The following is a 15857-nucleotide window of genomic DNA, read 5'->3' as shown; positions in this document are numbered from 1 at the left end:
CTTTTATTATTTCCGTCATCCCCTGTCCGAGTTTACCGGTTTCTCCCTTAATTATCGTGACGTCACTCGTCGCCTCGACCTCGCCCGTCGTCATCGTGGTCCAAACAACCTCCACACTCCCCCTTGATTCGGTCGTTTCTTTAAATTCGACGCTACAGCTCCGCCATCATTTCCTCCTGACCCGCTTTCATTTGTGTTTGTCAGTTTATTCCCATGCTTTGCATATTTCCATTCATTTCGTTTTTCATGTTTTGCATTTCACCTCTTATTGCTTGCGTATCCCATCCATTCTTTGTGTATTCCCGTCCATGCGGTTTTGTAAGTTTTGCAGCATTTCCATCAACCGGCTCACGTCAAATGGCTCCTGGCGAAGCCGATCCACCACGATCGGGCGCGGCTCCGACTGGGATCGTTCGGTCCTCCATGGGGGGAATTTGATGCAGGGGGAGCTCATGCACCGCCATTGCTGCCCCCAATGCTACCTGTGGGTCTGATCGCAGGGAAAGGTCTTCCTGCCTAGTGTTGTCCTGGGCCATGGATTCTTCTAACATTAATTCAGAACCCACCTGTACCAGTCCGTCATGGTCTGCCATGGTCCGTGCTGAGAATTAAATAAAATTTAAATCCTGCTCTTAATTTGGAGGGAAAGGGGGGAGGGTTGTCAAGCACACCCCTGGTCCGAATCCCGTACATTTTTTGTGGAGGCGTGGGTCCCGTTCTGTGAGTTTGTGTGGCCTCGCACTTCATGGCTGAGCTATTGTTGCTCCTAGATGTTTCCACTTCACAATAACAGCACTTACAGTTGACCAGGGAAGCTCTAGCAGGGCAGAAATTTGATGAACTGACTTGTTGGAAAGGTGATATCCTATGACGGTGCCACGTTGAAACTCACTGAGCTCTTCAGTAAGGCCCATTCTACTGCCAATGTTTGTCTATGGAGATTGCATGGCTGTGTGCTTGATTTTATGCATCTGTCAGCAATGGTTGTGGCTGAAATAGCCAAATCCAATCATTAGAAGGGGTGTCCGCATACTTTTAGCCATGTAGCGTATCACGATATCTCAAAAGGTTGTGGATGGATTCGGATGAAACTTGGTGTACAGGTTGGGTGTGTGACGAGGACAAATTGATTCGATTTTTGTGAAAATCCAAATCCACATCTGGATACGAGAGGTTTTTTTATTTCTTAAAGTCATTCTTCACCATTGAGAGATGGGGTAAAAAACGAGATATAGCATAGTTCAAAAAAAATATTGGCCCCGATATGTTCTCCTGGATCAGGCATTGTGTAGCAGAGGTATGCGCTCTACCAATTGCCCTTCTAGTTATTCCTGTTTTGGCATTTCTGAACCTATTCTTAAATAGTTTAATTTTTTTTCACGAGGATCATGTATACTTATTTATCTGTCAGTGTTTCCAGAGATTTGGTCTCGGTCGACTTGTTTCCTCCAATTCCTGCAGTTTTACGGAATTTTACTATCAGCTTCAACTGTTATGCTGATGCTAGCCAGATCCACCTGTCCATTCAATCTGGTATGTGCTTTCTTCCACAACAGAATTCTTCTCTCTCTCTGCAATTCAAATGTGAGTATCCATGAATTTTCTCAAATTAAATGCTGACATATTGGTCGTTGGCTCACCATCTGTTCTTTGAATGATGCGGGATGATGGGATGCAATGTAGTGATACATGGGGATAACTACCTGACCTGTGTTTCAATTGTTTTTTTTAAGGTGTCACTTTATATTGACTGAACAGGGCTGGCAGGATAGCTGAGAAGCATGCACACTTGCTTCCAAGCTGTCTAGCCTGGGTTTGAATCTCAGCCCAGCCATAAACTGTCATCCCAGTGTTTCATAGGAAGGGTGATTCATCAATGTGTGTGCCGTCTCTCGGATGGACGTTAAACTGGCGTCCCATCTGCTGGCATTTGTTGGCGGATGTTAAAGAACCCACAGTTTCCTTCGTTAAGAGTAGGTGAGCTACCGCTTGCACCCTGAACAAATTCCAATTTCCTGCTCTAATTACTGCCGGAAAGGCAACGGCAAACCAACCAGCACAAGCCATCCGGTAGCACTGACTCTCTGCAAAAGAGTATGGTACATCAGAATCAGAAATCGACTGAACAAATGAGTTCATGCCAAAATCAGAGGACAACTCAAACTCTGGTCCATGTTCTCATAACGTCATGCTTGGATTAATGCAACCCACTGTGAACAGACTTGCCTGCCTCTTCTTTCAAGGCTTACAGCTTCCTCAGAATATGGCTGTAATGCTCATAAGTGAAGGGTTGTGAAATTAATTCCATTACTTAAATCCTCAAGCCACCTCACTGGTTTCCAGTACACCAATGGTGTTATGTTTGGTTGTTATGTGCTTTCATTTGAATTGATGATGTGTGGGTGTGGAGAGTTTGCGTTCCCCAAAGTGAGTGCGCATGGGGGCTTGACGGTTGGAAGGGAGACACCATGGTGGATAAGCACGTGCAAGCAACGGAATAAACATCTTACTGAGCTGACTTAACTGAAGTTGGTGGAGTCGGTTTTCACATCATAACAAACGGATCGATTTTTTTAAAAAAAATTGCTGATAACCTTTAAAGCCAAACATAAATTGGTTGCTGCCTACATTTCTGACCTAATCACACCTTACACTCTCTGCAAGAAAACTGTGATCGAGCAACAGGAATCTCCCGGTAGTTCCTCGCACGAAGATGAAGACTTTTACTGAGAAGGGATTCTTCAGATATACTCTTCAACCATGGAACTAGCTATAGCTGCCTTTTAAAATTAGTCCTCATCATTTACAGTGTACAAACCTCTCCCACGATGGTATCTTTTAATAGTTTCTCTGTCTTCATTTTTTATTTTTCTTACTTTTTTGTGAAGCCCTTTGAGATTTTACTTCTTAAAAAAAACAAAAAACACATGAGACAAGAAATTGATTGATTGTGATATTTGAACCTCGGGTATGCTCAGTTACCAAGCAGTGTTTTGCCAATCCAACCATTCCTTATCAACGGTTTCGAATGGAGTGCTTGCTTGAGTGCTTAAGCCACATGGCGAGTGCTCCACAAGAAACTTGGTAACCGAACACACCCCTGGTTTCACTGCATCGTGAGTCAGAGGTTCAACTGGGAGTGCTACACAGGCCAACCCGCTTCATGTTTACTTTAGAAAACGAAGTTAATCATTCAAAACCTTTGGGCAAAGTGTGGAATGTACTCAAACTTAGGTACTTAGTTGCTAACCCCCCTTAACTAAATTGCCTTTTTGTCAATTTAATTCCTAGATTCAGGGCTTTGATCATTCGTGAACATTTTCGACGTTTCTCCAAACTTTTCTGAGATACAGGTTGTAAAATAGACTTTTCTGCTCAAGGTACGGCTACCCGACAAGATTTGCAGTGGTCTACCCATGCAAGAGGCCATAATAATCTATCATATCTGAAAAGTCAGAGTTTTGAAGGAAATAGCCCAATAGGAGTGGGGGAGTTAGTGGGAGGTTGGGCTTTAAATGTAGATGCATGAGGCATATCTATGGGATGGGAAGTGTAGGGTTTAAAGGGGAACCCAAACACTCATATCACCTCGATGCTAATATATCCTCATTGATACTGTCGTGTCCAGGGGGTTAAATTAATTTCCGCTACCCAATTGTCCTGGACGGGGTGGTTAACACCAGCCTGAAGGGATAGCCAAACAGTTCTCCCTTGGAGGTGAACACGTGATCCTTGGAGGTGAACACGTGATCCTTGGAGATTATGGCACACTGGAAGGAAGAGTGGCAAAGACACATAGCAGACGGAAGCTCAGCACAAGGGTTTATACTCGAACCCACGACAAGGAGACAACACAAACAACATTACTAAAAAAAGGGGTTGATTGAAAATAAATCAAATATTTACAATGGAAACGAGAAGGGCACTCAGGAGAGCGCATGCCTCCACCACGTAATGCCTGATCCACGAGAAGATATCGGGCCCAATACATTTTTGAAATATCATGATATATATAGTACTATATCGTTTTTTTTCCGAATCTCTCAATGATGAAGAATCACTTTAAAAATTAAATAATTCTCGTATTCGGATCCACATCTTCAGCAAAATCGAATCAATTCTTCCTTCTCACACACCCAACATGTCTACCAAGTTTCATCTGAATCCGTCCACAACTTTTTGAGATATCTGGTACACAAACAGACAAACAGACAGAAAGGGGTGAAAACATAACCTCCTTCACCTTCGATGGCGGACGTAATAATTATTACATGTATTACGTTAATTATAATTAAACGTGTAAAAATAAAAACAGAACGTGAGGTAAACTAAATTCCGATTTGAGGCACCTCCACACAGACTTTAATACAGACAAGGGTATATAATAAATCACAGAAAAGTCCTCCCTTTCTCCCGGCACTTAGCTGTGTGCCCAGAGATGAGTTTCTGGAGCTTGAGGTTCACCAATTTGCATTGCCACTGTGCGGGAAAACATGTCCAAAATGGCACCAAGCCACTCTCTGGGCGGGAAGAGTACGGGAGGTAGTTTGGGCGGTGATATTCAACACCAGGGCTCAGAAAGTACCGTGCAGCTTCTTTTCACGATCACACTTGCCAACGCCGCTCCTCTGCTAAAAGGCGCCGCCTTCTTCCCCGATGGCCCAACACGAGGCTCCGAGGCGCGGGCTCACACGACCCAGCCGAACAGTCTATGGACAGTGTCTTGTTCCATCACGTGACCAAATTCACACAAACGAACAATGGGACCCACGCTGCATTTTCCGTCCTGTCAAGGACGGCCAGCCAGAGCCTCGATCTCAATCGCGTTCCTCACAGAACCTCCCTTTTCCACTCCTTGTTCTTGTCCTGACTCCGATCCTAACTCCATCCTCCTCTCTGACGTCACACCCATTAATCATCCACTCCAGGGGTGTGGTTTGTTAGTTGTCATACCTGGAGGTGGGGTTTCTTGCCTGCTTGGAAGTGCAGCTCAGTTGTTGTTGTTTTAAGAACATGATCCCTTTTTATTTCCAGTCTTGAAATGCAAAAACATAGGAAAAGGTCACAGGGGGTAATCGCATACTGGGAGAAATTAGCCTTAATCTCTACCTAATTTCACACAGCACCACCCCCGTGTGGTGATGCGTAACACTTAAGTTCACAGTTTCCCTACTTAATTTACATCAAGATGTCTCCTACACGTCCACAGACCAAGCAACTCTATACAATCCTACCTTTTCTATGAAATTCCTCCATCTAACCCACAAATATAACAATACCCTACAAAATAGATATGATGTGTCCTTTTCCAATTGGTGATTTATAAATAATAAATTTGCAATTTTCTGACTTGCGATTTATAAATTACCCATGCGATGGGCAATTTTCCCATTAAAAATCAAAATCTTCTTCTTCTTCTGTCACAGCCATGATGTCACACCTAGAAATCAACTGCCATATCTGTATTGTCTCCAAGTTACATTGCGGTACGATTAAACTCAAACGGCGAAGAATTTTTGATTTTCCACCAGTATGCCGAATCTATGCATCCTTGGTGGTTGTAGTAATACAAACCGAGATGGTTTCATGCTACACCAATAGCCAAAAGACCCGAGTTTGCCAGAAATTGCATGAGTATAGGTTTTTCCGAAATACCCAAGTGTGGATCAGGCCTACAAATGTTTGTTTTTGTGCTCAGAACATTTTACAGAGCGCTATTATGAAACAACAGAGATGGCTAGATCTTGTGCTTATCCGCTGCGATTGAAAGAGGATGCCATCCCCATGATTAAGTGGAACAAACAGCTGTCGCTCGAAACTAACACCATCTCCATCCAGCTACCGGTACATGTACACGGACAATTTGAATGGTGAATCAAACACCTGTGTTGGCCTGCGGCAGCCAATTTCACTTTGCACGACTCACCTCGACAGTGGGACATGGCACGGACACGACACGGCAGGACCACAGACACTACAGTGGGACACGGCACGGACATGACGGTGGGATATGGCACTACACGGCATGGACATGACCAGACACAAATGGCATCCTGGGAAAGTATGAAATGGGACGATGCTGTAACATACAGAATACCTGGTCAGCCTGCGATGGTCGGACAAAGCATTCATTGCCCATTTTGTCGGTGGTGTCTGAATGTGCCTGGGCGGTGTTCATGCTGTGTCTTGTGCTGTGTCCGTGCCGTGTCTGTGCCCATGTCCGAGTATGCACATGTCATGCCGTGTCCCACTCTTGTCCTATGCTGCATCCCACTGTCATGTCCATGCTGGGTTTGTGCCGTTTCCCACCGTTGTGTCCTTGCCGTGTCTGCGCCATGGCCCACCGGCCTGTCTGTGTCTGAGTATGCCCGTGTCCGTGCCGTGTCGTCTTTCTGCCGGAGTAATACGACTGATTTATCAATTAATACAAAATCCCTTATAAACTGTCAATTGAACTGAAAAACAAAACCTACCAATCTGTCGAGAGCATGCCACCGGTACTTTCATCTTCACCAACACCTCCATTGTCACCATCTTCATCTGAATCGCTCGCACAAGGCTCGAAACGACACGGCTCTATAATTTCCCCCGAAAGCGTTTCCATCACTCATTTTGTCTCCAATAGTTTCTTCAAAATCCTACTGATCAGTTTCAACATACTGTGAACCTTCAGAGTTGCTAATGTTGGTGGAATCAGTCTCGGAAACTGAGCTTGAAATACACTGTTTTTCTATGGAAGCCGCCATTTGGATCAAGGTGGGTTCCCAGTGTGACATCACTGGGAAAAATCGAAAATGGACACTCTCGGGCTTTTTTCGGCACTTTGTGATTGGCAAAAGAATGTTAAAATCTATTTTCCTTTGACATTAGACCGTGATTAATGATTCTCAATGGTTTTCAGGAAAAAAAAACAAAATTGTGCATTTGGGTTCCCCTTTAAAGTTCACCGTTCCGCGTATATATTGGCAGCCTTGTCGTCATTGTAACATCACGGACTGATAAAAAAAGAGATAAAGAGATAAAAAAAAAAGGTTTACGAAGCAGACAGTCCTGAAGGAAGCACTTTGCAATTCTAAAAAACATAATTAAAGATTGTCGCGTCATAATGATCAAGTTATCATAAGGCAGCTTTGTTCTCCCGAAAGCCAAGCAGACATCTATGCGTGCTTCCCAGAGAGTATTCTGTTCATATTCATCACTATGGACAGTTGTTTTCTGTTTTATAACCTTATAATCTGGACATCCTGGCATTCATTCATTACAGTGACAAGGTCATTCAATCATTGTGACCTCAAACACACAGTATGACCGACAGTCTTTCACAACGTTGTTAAAATGTTCTTGCGATACGAAGAATCATTGCATCATCATCGACCTTGAAAGTAGGGGCACGGCCAGATGATGCATGCTGCAGTTGTGGAGACAAGCCGCCTTTTTTAAACGAGTGCACAGGAGAGTGAAATCAAGCAGATTTTTTTTTGGGGAGGGGGGGCTGAAAGCTGCACACAATGACCAAATGCATTGCAGGGTGAGTGGATGGAAAGGTGAGAATAGAAGTCAACTTTGGGTGATTTATGAGTCTGGATCACAAAATTTGGCAAGACTTCGCTATTTAAAAAAAAACAACAAAAAAAGTTTGCAGGAGGTACAGGATGTCTTCGATAAGACCTAACTATTTATTTATATATTTATTTAAACAACTTGAGGGTTGGCAGGATGGCCTAGGCCCGAGAGGTACATTCACCCGTATCTCAGCTGTCGAGCCTGGGTTTGAATCTCAACCCAACGATGAACTGTCATCCTTTCACAATTCACAGGCAGGATGACCCATCAATTAATCTTACAGAACCACTGCTCACCCCCACTCATTCATTCCTATTTTTTTTCACTCCTGTTGAACCAATTTCAACACTCACTTTAATCTCATTCTTCCCACGAGGTCTTCAACACAGCTGTTCATCACCATCTCAGATCATCCCCCATACAAAACCATGATCTTTCCTACCCCTGTTAACCTCCCACCCCACAATTTTCTTGTTCTTCCTTCCTGAGAGTTTGCTCCTGACTGCATGTTGTCCACTCCCTGCATTTTCCCCAACTTCTCATTATTCTCCGCATCCCTTGTTTGTTGACCTCCGTCTATTTTGTCCCTTGGCCCTGCTGTCGGCATTTCCCCCCCCCTCTTTTTCTGTTGTTCCTTTTGTTCTGTTGCATCCTGGTCCATTCTGTGTTTTGGCTCTTCCATGAGCCTTGACTTTGTATCCAAAAAATAAAAAATGTGTGTGCCATCCCTTGGCTGGAAGTTAAACTGGCATCCCATTTGCTGGCATTCATTGGTGGACGTTAAAGATCCCATGGTGTCCATCGCGAACAGTAGGCGAGCTATCCCCGGCACCATGAACAAATTACAAATTCCTGCCCTAACTACTGCTAAGAAGGCAATGGCAAACCACCTAGTTAAACATTTGCCAGGAAACTGCTTCGGCAGCACCGACGTTCTTTAACGGAGTATGGGACATCAGAATCAGAGAAATAACTTGAAGTAAAAGGATTCCCATTTCAAGCAAACTTTGTGGATGCAAACTATAGATCTTAGCATTTGATTCTTCTTGTCTACTTGTTTTAGTCTCTTTCCAAAGCTGGTTGATTAAATCTTGACCACTTAAAATGCAAACGCAGCGTTTTCAAATTGTAGCATGGTTTGACGAGACTTACCCAGTAGTGATTGTTCAACGACATTTCAAGCAGGAATATGACAGAAATGGGTCAGCACCCAACTAAAAACACAACACAGAAATTTCATTGTGATGCTGGTGAAGATGGCTTGGCAATTTTGGGCCAAAACGGTTCATATTGAGGAGACGGTTGCAGAAGTCCTTGGAGCTTTTTGCAACATCTCCATAAAAGTCTGTACTGTAGGAATCTTTACAACTGAATCCGTCAAATGTCTCGGTTCATGGGATTTTGAAAGAAGCAAAGTTAGATCCTTACAGCTTCACATTTGACCCGTGGTCACTGAGGATCCACCTTCTTGCATGTCACTATCACAAGAAAGAAACGAAATATGATGACAAGTAGAATACAACACTTGGCTTGGTCGCGAAGTTTAGTGTCATTCAGTGTCACGGCCAGACAGATTTTTGTCCTGATGAAGGGTTAACACTCGAAATGTCAACTTCTTGCTTCCAAATATGGTCAGTATACAGTACTTCAATTAATCCATCCATCGAACAAGAGAACACTTTTTTCTTGATCATGTCTTATTCAGTGATGAGGAACATTTTCGTTTGAGATCAGCACTTGGTAGAGCGCATACCTCCGCTACGCTGAACACTTTACGTTTCGTATCCCATTGATAGGCAGGATCTACAACCGGACCTCAATCAAAATCGAATCGCCTTGTTCTCGTCAACTACCCAACTCATCCACCAAGTTTTGTCATAACTCGTCCACAACTTTTTGAAATATCGTGCTATATATCGTATTTTGGCTCTATTTCTCAATTATGAACAAGAATCACTTTAAAATATTTTTTTAATTCTCAGATCTGGATCTGGATCTTCACCAAAATCAACACAATTCATCCTTGTCACACACCCAACCCGTCCACCAAGTTTCGTCTGAATCCGTCCATAACCTTTTGAGATACCCGCTCACAAACAAACAAACAAACAAACAAACAAACAGACGGACAAACAGGGGTGAAAACATAACCTCCATCCACCTTCGGTGACGGAGGTAACAAGTTGGTTTGATTGTGTTATTATTTGGCCGAGGAGAACCCTCATCATGCGACTCTCACAATTCACTCAACCCAAAGTTGTCTCTGAGTTAAGGTCGGGTCTGGGAGCAACAACCTCCAGCATTCAGTGAATGCTTTGCCTTCTCCAAGACCGAGTGCCTCTATACTTGGGTTAAGCTGTGCACACTCAGCTACATGATAAATTCTTGAGAACCATATTTACCTCCGCCACCGAAAGTAAACGAGGTTCTGTTTGTTTGCAGGATATCTCAAAAAGTTGTGGACGGATCCGGGTTAAATTTGGTGGGCAGGTTGGGTGTGTCACAAGGACGAACTCATTCGATTTTGTTGAAGATCCGGATCCAGATCCGACGACGAAAATTTTTTTTTTTTTAAAGTGATTCTTCACCATTGAGAGATCGGGCCAAAAACGATTCTTTTGTATATTTCAAAAATGTATTGGGCCCGATATGTTCTCGTGGATCAGGTGTTACGTGGCGGAGCTATGTGCTTCACCGAGTGCCGTTCCAGTTGTTTTTGTATTGAAAAATAAAAACAGCAGCATGGGTATTTCTCAAACTCTTGTGAGCATCTCGTTCATCGTACTTTTGAACAGATTACAACACCCTACTAAACTTGCACTTCATTACTGCCATAACTACATATAATGGTGCAATATGCACGTGTGATATCTCTAAACATTGGGTGTAAAGTGAAGGTGACAGGGTTCCAAGCTGTGCTTGTTCCCAAAGGTTGGCCAACACCTGACTATAAATGAAATGGTTGTGGAAAAAGAACCCTGCATATCTCCTTCGCGTCCCATTTATTATTGGTATTGTTTTGCAAATAGGTATGACACCTGTGGATTGTGGCCGAATCGCTTAGAATTAAAGGTATGCACACTCACCTTTGAGATCTCTACGTTTGGTTAGAATCTCGGCCCTGCTATAAACTGTCATCCTGGTGTTTTGCAAGCCAAGCAAGACAGCAATGTGTGCTCCGTACATCAGAAGGATGTTAAGCCACAGGACCTTCTGCCAGCACTGGTTGTTTGTGGATATTAAAGACCCCACTGTCTTTGTTGCAGCATAGGTGAGTTCTCGCTGGCACCCTGGATAAATTACAAGTTCTTGCCAGTTGAAAGTTAGGCCTGCCCAGCCGGTTTGAGAGAGACTTGGGTCAGAACCAACCCCACAAGAAGGTGGGAATAGTTCTGAAAGATGACTCTGACACCTCCAGTCGTACGATATCATGATCAGTTGTAAAGGGATTGTTGGTGTGACATGTTGAGAAGTAGTTCAAATACAGGAAGGAAACCATGACATGAATAGCCACGTTTGACCATGCATAAAGGAACTACCAAATGAAATGAGGAAGCAGGATGATCCAGATTGGTGGTAATTAATTTTTATAATGCACAAAAATAAACAACAAGGTTATGTATCACATTTCAAACAAGGTGAATATATCCTTTGAGTTGGAGGAATTCCTCATGAAAAGTAGGTCAAGGAATTCAATCGTACTCGTGCGTTTGCATATTGCAGAACTCAACAGAAACAAATGTGTGGCAGAAAATGCCTTGACATTACGAGTGGGTGCACCCCCGCCCTCTGGGGGGTAGGTGCACTGGACTAAAGTTAAAGTGCGTGTTCATTTGCTGGCCACTGAAGGCCTGCATTGGGGTTGGAACCATAGATAGAACCAGGTTTGGTATCTCTACACAGGCCCAAGAAAAGTTAAATGTCATTTTTGGTGTTGCGGTGACATCCACGACGCTTGCTCCATCACAGTTCTATTTCAGAAATAAATAAATAAATAAATAAACAAGCAGTCATAGACTGGCACTTAGGAAATCGTCAACTTGACCTCTGACCTTGTCTAATAAAAGCTGTCTCTCGAGAAGGTAGCGACGCAAACCAGAAGTTTGTACGATGATTCTGCACCAAACCATCAAAAATCGAATGTTTGACCTCACCGTGACCTTGACCTTTGACCGATTTTGACCAAAATCTAATCAGCGCTAGCCATCACCCTCCTGAATCACGTGGTGTAATTTGACATTGGTAGCTTCTTCCGTTCTCGAGTTATCGTGCCTACAAACAAACACAAACACACACACACAAACAAACACATAAACAAACAAACACACAAACAGATGACGGAAGTCATCAATATACTTACGAAATCTAAAGATTTCATAAGTAATAACTAATGACACATTTGCTTTCCTGAGAACCTACTGATGCTTTGATTCAAGTGGCCAAAACACTTTACTGAGCAATCCTGCAGCTGAAAGCAAGAGCGTTGGAGGGCCTTTAGCAATACCGCATGGTTTGTTCATCACACAACTGAATTTCCTCATTGTGGTTCTTCTTTTAGTAGAGAGGGTGTTGCAACATATTTTCAGCAGAGGAAACAGGAAAAAGTCACAGGGTGATTATATATATATATATATATATATACAGGGAGTGGCAAAAAGATGGGACACGTTTGAAAAATAAATATCTTTAAATTATTTAAGTTATTTATTCAACGGTTTTACCATTTGTAAAGTACAGACATTGGAATTTCTTCAGAATACATTAGGTTTTAAAAATATTATCAGTTAAATAGCCTTCTTGGCACGTAACGCATTTCACTGTTCTGGAACCCATACCTCTCAGAACCGTCACAAGAAAGTCTATGAGAATGGATTTCACTTGCTATGTTTTCTTTCAGTTCACCGAGCGTGTGTGGTCTCTTCTTGTACTCCGTCTTTTAAATATCTGCACAGGAAATAATCAGAAGGGCTGAGATCAGGAGATCTGGGAGGTCAATTCTCATCTCCAAATCTGGAGATCAGCTTTCCAGGAAAATTATCTCGCAACAGCTCCATGCATCGCCTTGCGATGTGGAACTATTCTTATAGCCCCGTGTTGTTGTTGCATGGAAGTTTGCCATACATCTGTTTATTACTTTTCTTGATGGTGCATCACAAACTTGGAAATGTCTTCCGAATTCTCTTTGTGCCGAAATCGTAGAATATCTATGGAAGAAGTGCTACACCATCATATATGCTGGTTGTTCACATGTCCAATTTGCCATCCCTGAGGTTTAATTGTCTTTTTTTTTTAAATCTCCAGTTCATCGAATCAAATACAACCTGAAAAATTTTTTTTTCTTCCTCATTTATATATTTTGCAGACGTGATCGGAAGCGAAGTGATACTGCACGCGGAATCCTGGAGGGTTGTGAGCACGGCCTTCGGTGAGGATAAGATGTTGACATTACACAGCCTTGCATATTGTTCCAATACCCCAAAATAATTGGGGGTATTGGGAGAACAAATGAATGAAAATAATTAAAAAATTAAGACGAGTGATACCTTCTATGTCGGCTCGAGGTCGCCGCTACAGGTCTATAATCAGTCTGTGTCGGAGGGATGTGGACTTGGAGTTGGGAGGGGGAAGGGATGCGGACTTGGAATTAGGAAGGGTGCAGGGATGTGGAATTGGAGTTGCGAGGGGGCGGAGGGGACTATACATAGAGACTATACATCATGCAATTTCAAAGCAGAGAGGGACTGGCTCTGTGACGGACAATAATGCAGGACATTTTGGACATCCATGATATAATGAAACTCCATGAGAAATCATCAAGAGAATTAGCGAAGTGATAACGTGTAACCCTAGAAAATTAACAAAGAGCATTTCACATGAAATTGGAGCGTCTCAAAGCAGTGACATTGGAGTGTTAGTACAAAGTCTGATCTGAAGGCTTTAAATTAAAAAAGAAATCCAATTGCTGCACCAGTTAACCTCAGATAATAAGCAACAACATTATGATTTTTTTTTTTTGTGCGATTAAGTAGGATTGTTGCTGAAGTATGAATCAACATCGACGACATAATCTTCAGTGACGAATGACGTGTTTATTTGAATGGTTTGGTGAACAAACAGAATTGTGGGTTTGGGGCATGGAGAAACCATCCCACTTTGTTGAGTTCCCTCTCCACTCGCCAAACATAACGATAGGGTGTGGTCTCAGTAGTCATCGGATTTACGGTCCATACTTTTCTTGAATATCAGGATACTTGGTAAGGGGTGGCTGTGAATGCGGAATGTTAGGCACACATGTCGAAGGCATCTTCCTGGAGTCACGTGACAAACATTTTTGGTGCTCGGTTTCAACAGGACGGAGAAACTGCACGTCCAGCTCGCTTTTCCACGCAGTGGCTCAATAATCGCTTTCCTGGCAGATTATGTCCCACCGATTTGGATTTCCTTGGCCTCCAAGATCTCTTGACCTCTCCCCTCTGGATTTTTAAAAAAAATTTTGCTGTGGGGATTTGTGAAGGGAAATGTTTTCAAAGAGAACCCAATGAACATTCCTGAACTCAAAGATGCTACATTGATGGCTTTTTTTTTTCCAGAGTCTTGCATTCAACACTTCCGTCTTTATTCAGAAACGATTCCATACGTGCAGAACTTAGAGGAGGGCATTTCGAACATTTGTTATAGTCAAACCAGGCTTTATGATTTCCTTTATGTGTCTTATAAATTACAGTATATGGTCTTGCATTTAAAAAAAAATAGTGGATTTAATAAACAATGATAATCAGGTTCCTTTTTTTTTGACAAACCTTGTATTATACTAGTATATACTATTTGTTGTGCTTTCACATTGTAAGCAATAACGAACCGTGCTTTCCCATTGTCTCGGGTCGCTCACCTGCATTAATTTTTTTCATTTATTTATTTTCTTCTCTTTTTTTTTTTTCATTCATTTATTTATAATTTCCATTTACGGATGCTTTCTGACAGTTCTATGATTTCTCCTGGTGTCTCGGCTTTGATATCCATCAGCACGTGAAATTTAACTTTCTACGTCACCTTGAAGGTACCGAACATTAATATCAGTCAGTCAGTGGTTAGAATGAGCTTTATATGTTAGATGAAGGACAATGAGGACATCATTAAACATCAATGTACTTTTGAATGAACAACAAGGACATTGGAGGCAATGATTAAATAAACAATGTAATTATGGGATGTCGACCCGTAAACAGGATAATGAAGCGAGCGCTCAATCAACAAAATTCGTGAAAATTATTTGTTGTCAATTTTTTGAACCTGACTGCAAATTTTGTTTTAAAATTAGTTCTTTCTGTAACATTTTTCTGAATGCAAACAAGAAAAGAAATCAGAAGAAAGACCCAGACCAAACAGTGTCTGCTGTGTGGTCTATGTCCCTCCAAGCTCAGCCCTCCACGTCAAATTTCAGACAATTGATTGTTCATCTTTCTTGCGAAACACGCCAGTGTACTTTTCAGATAATCATTCACATTTGTTTTCAGCTATCATGCTGCATGCAAGTTTGAAACACGAATCTTCTGTTTAAATGAATAACTGAAAGCAAATGTGGATGTGTTGCGTGTCTTCTTTTTGAACAACAGGGCCAGGGGAACTTATCAGCAATGTATTCTCATCGATTGTAAATGAGTTCATGTGTTGGTTAAACTTCATGGTTGTATATTCTGTGTTTCTCAACTTCACTTTGCGCTTAACTTCTGGATTGGCCTATTTGTGTTCCCTCATGATGCAAGGAAGTCAGGTTCACCCTTGTCCACCATAGGTATTTATACATTGTATACTAATGTTGATATAATTCATGTAAAGGCACACTATGTCTGTCTGTCTGTCTGTCTGTCTGTCTGTCTGTCTCTCTCTCTCTCTCTCTCTCTCTCTCTCTCTCTCTCTCTCTCTCTCTCTCTCTCTCTCTCTCTCTCTCTCTCTCTCTCTCTCTCTCTCTCTCTATCGAGTGCAGCCTGTGGCTGCTGGTTGCATCATTGGTTGGGATGCGGCTACGTCGCTGATGCAGTGTCCCCCTTACCAGTACACTGGTGCTCATTTTGCCGACCTCGGAAGGATGACAGGCTGAGTCAACCTCCTAGTGTAATTTTTAATTCAGCGGCCAACGGGGCTTGAACTCAGGACCCTTGGATCCCAAGACTTATGTCTACTTGATCATATCTTTGTCCTGCATGTTATTTATGTCCAAGTTTCTCCATGGGTCTAACATCATTGTTGGATTAAAAAAAAACAAATTTTGGTGGGTGCGGTGATTACATATTGTA

This window comes from Eptatretus burgeri, chromosome 4 (assembly GCF_056783735.1).
Source record: "Eptatretus burgeri isolate ZD-2024b chromosome 4, Ebu_testis_v1, whole genome shotgun sequence".
NCBI lineage: Eukaryota > Metazoa > Chordata > Myxini > Myxiniformes > Myxinidae > Eptatretus > Eptatretus burgeri.
The sequence above is the reverse complement of the archived record's forward strand: the minus strand, read 5'-3'. Positions refer to the sequence as shown.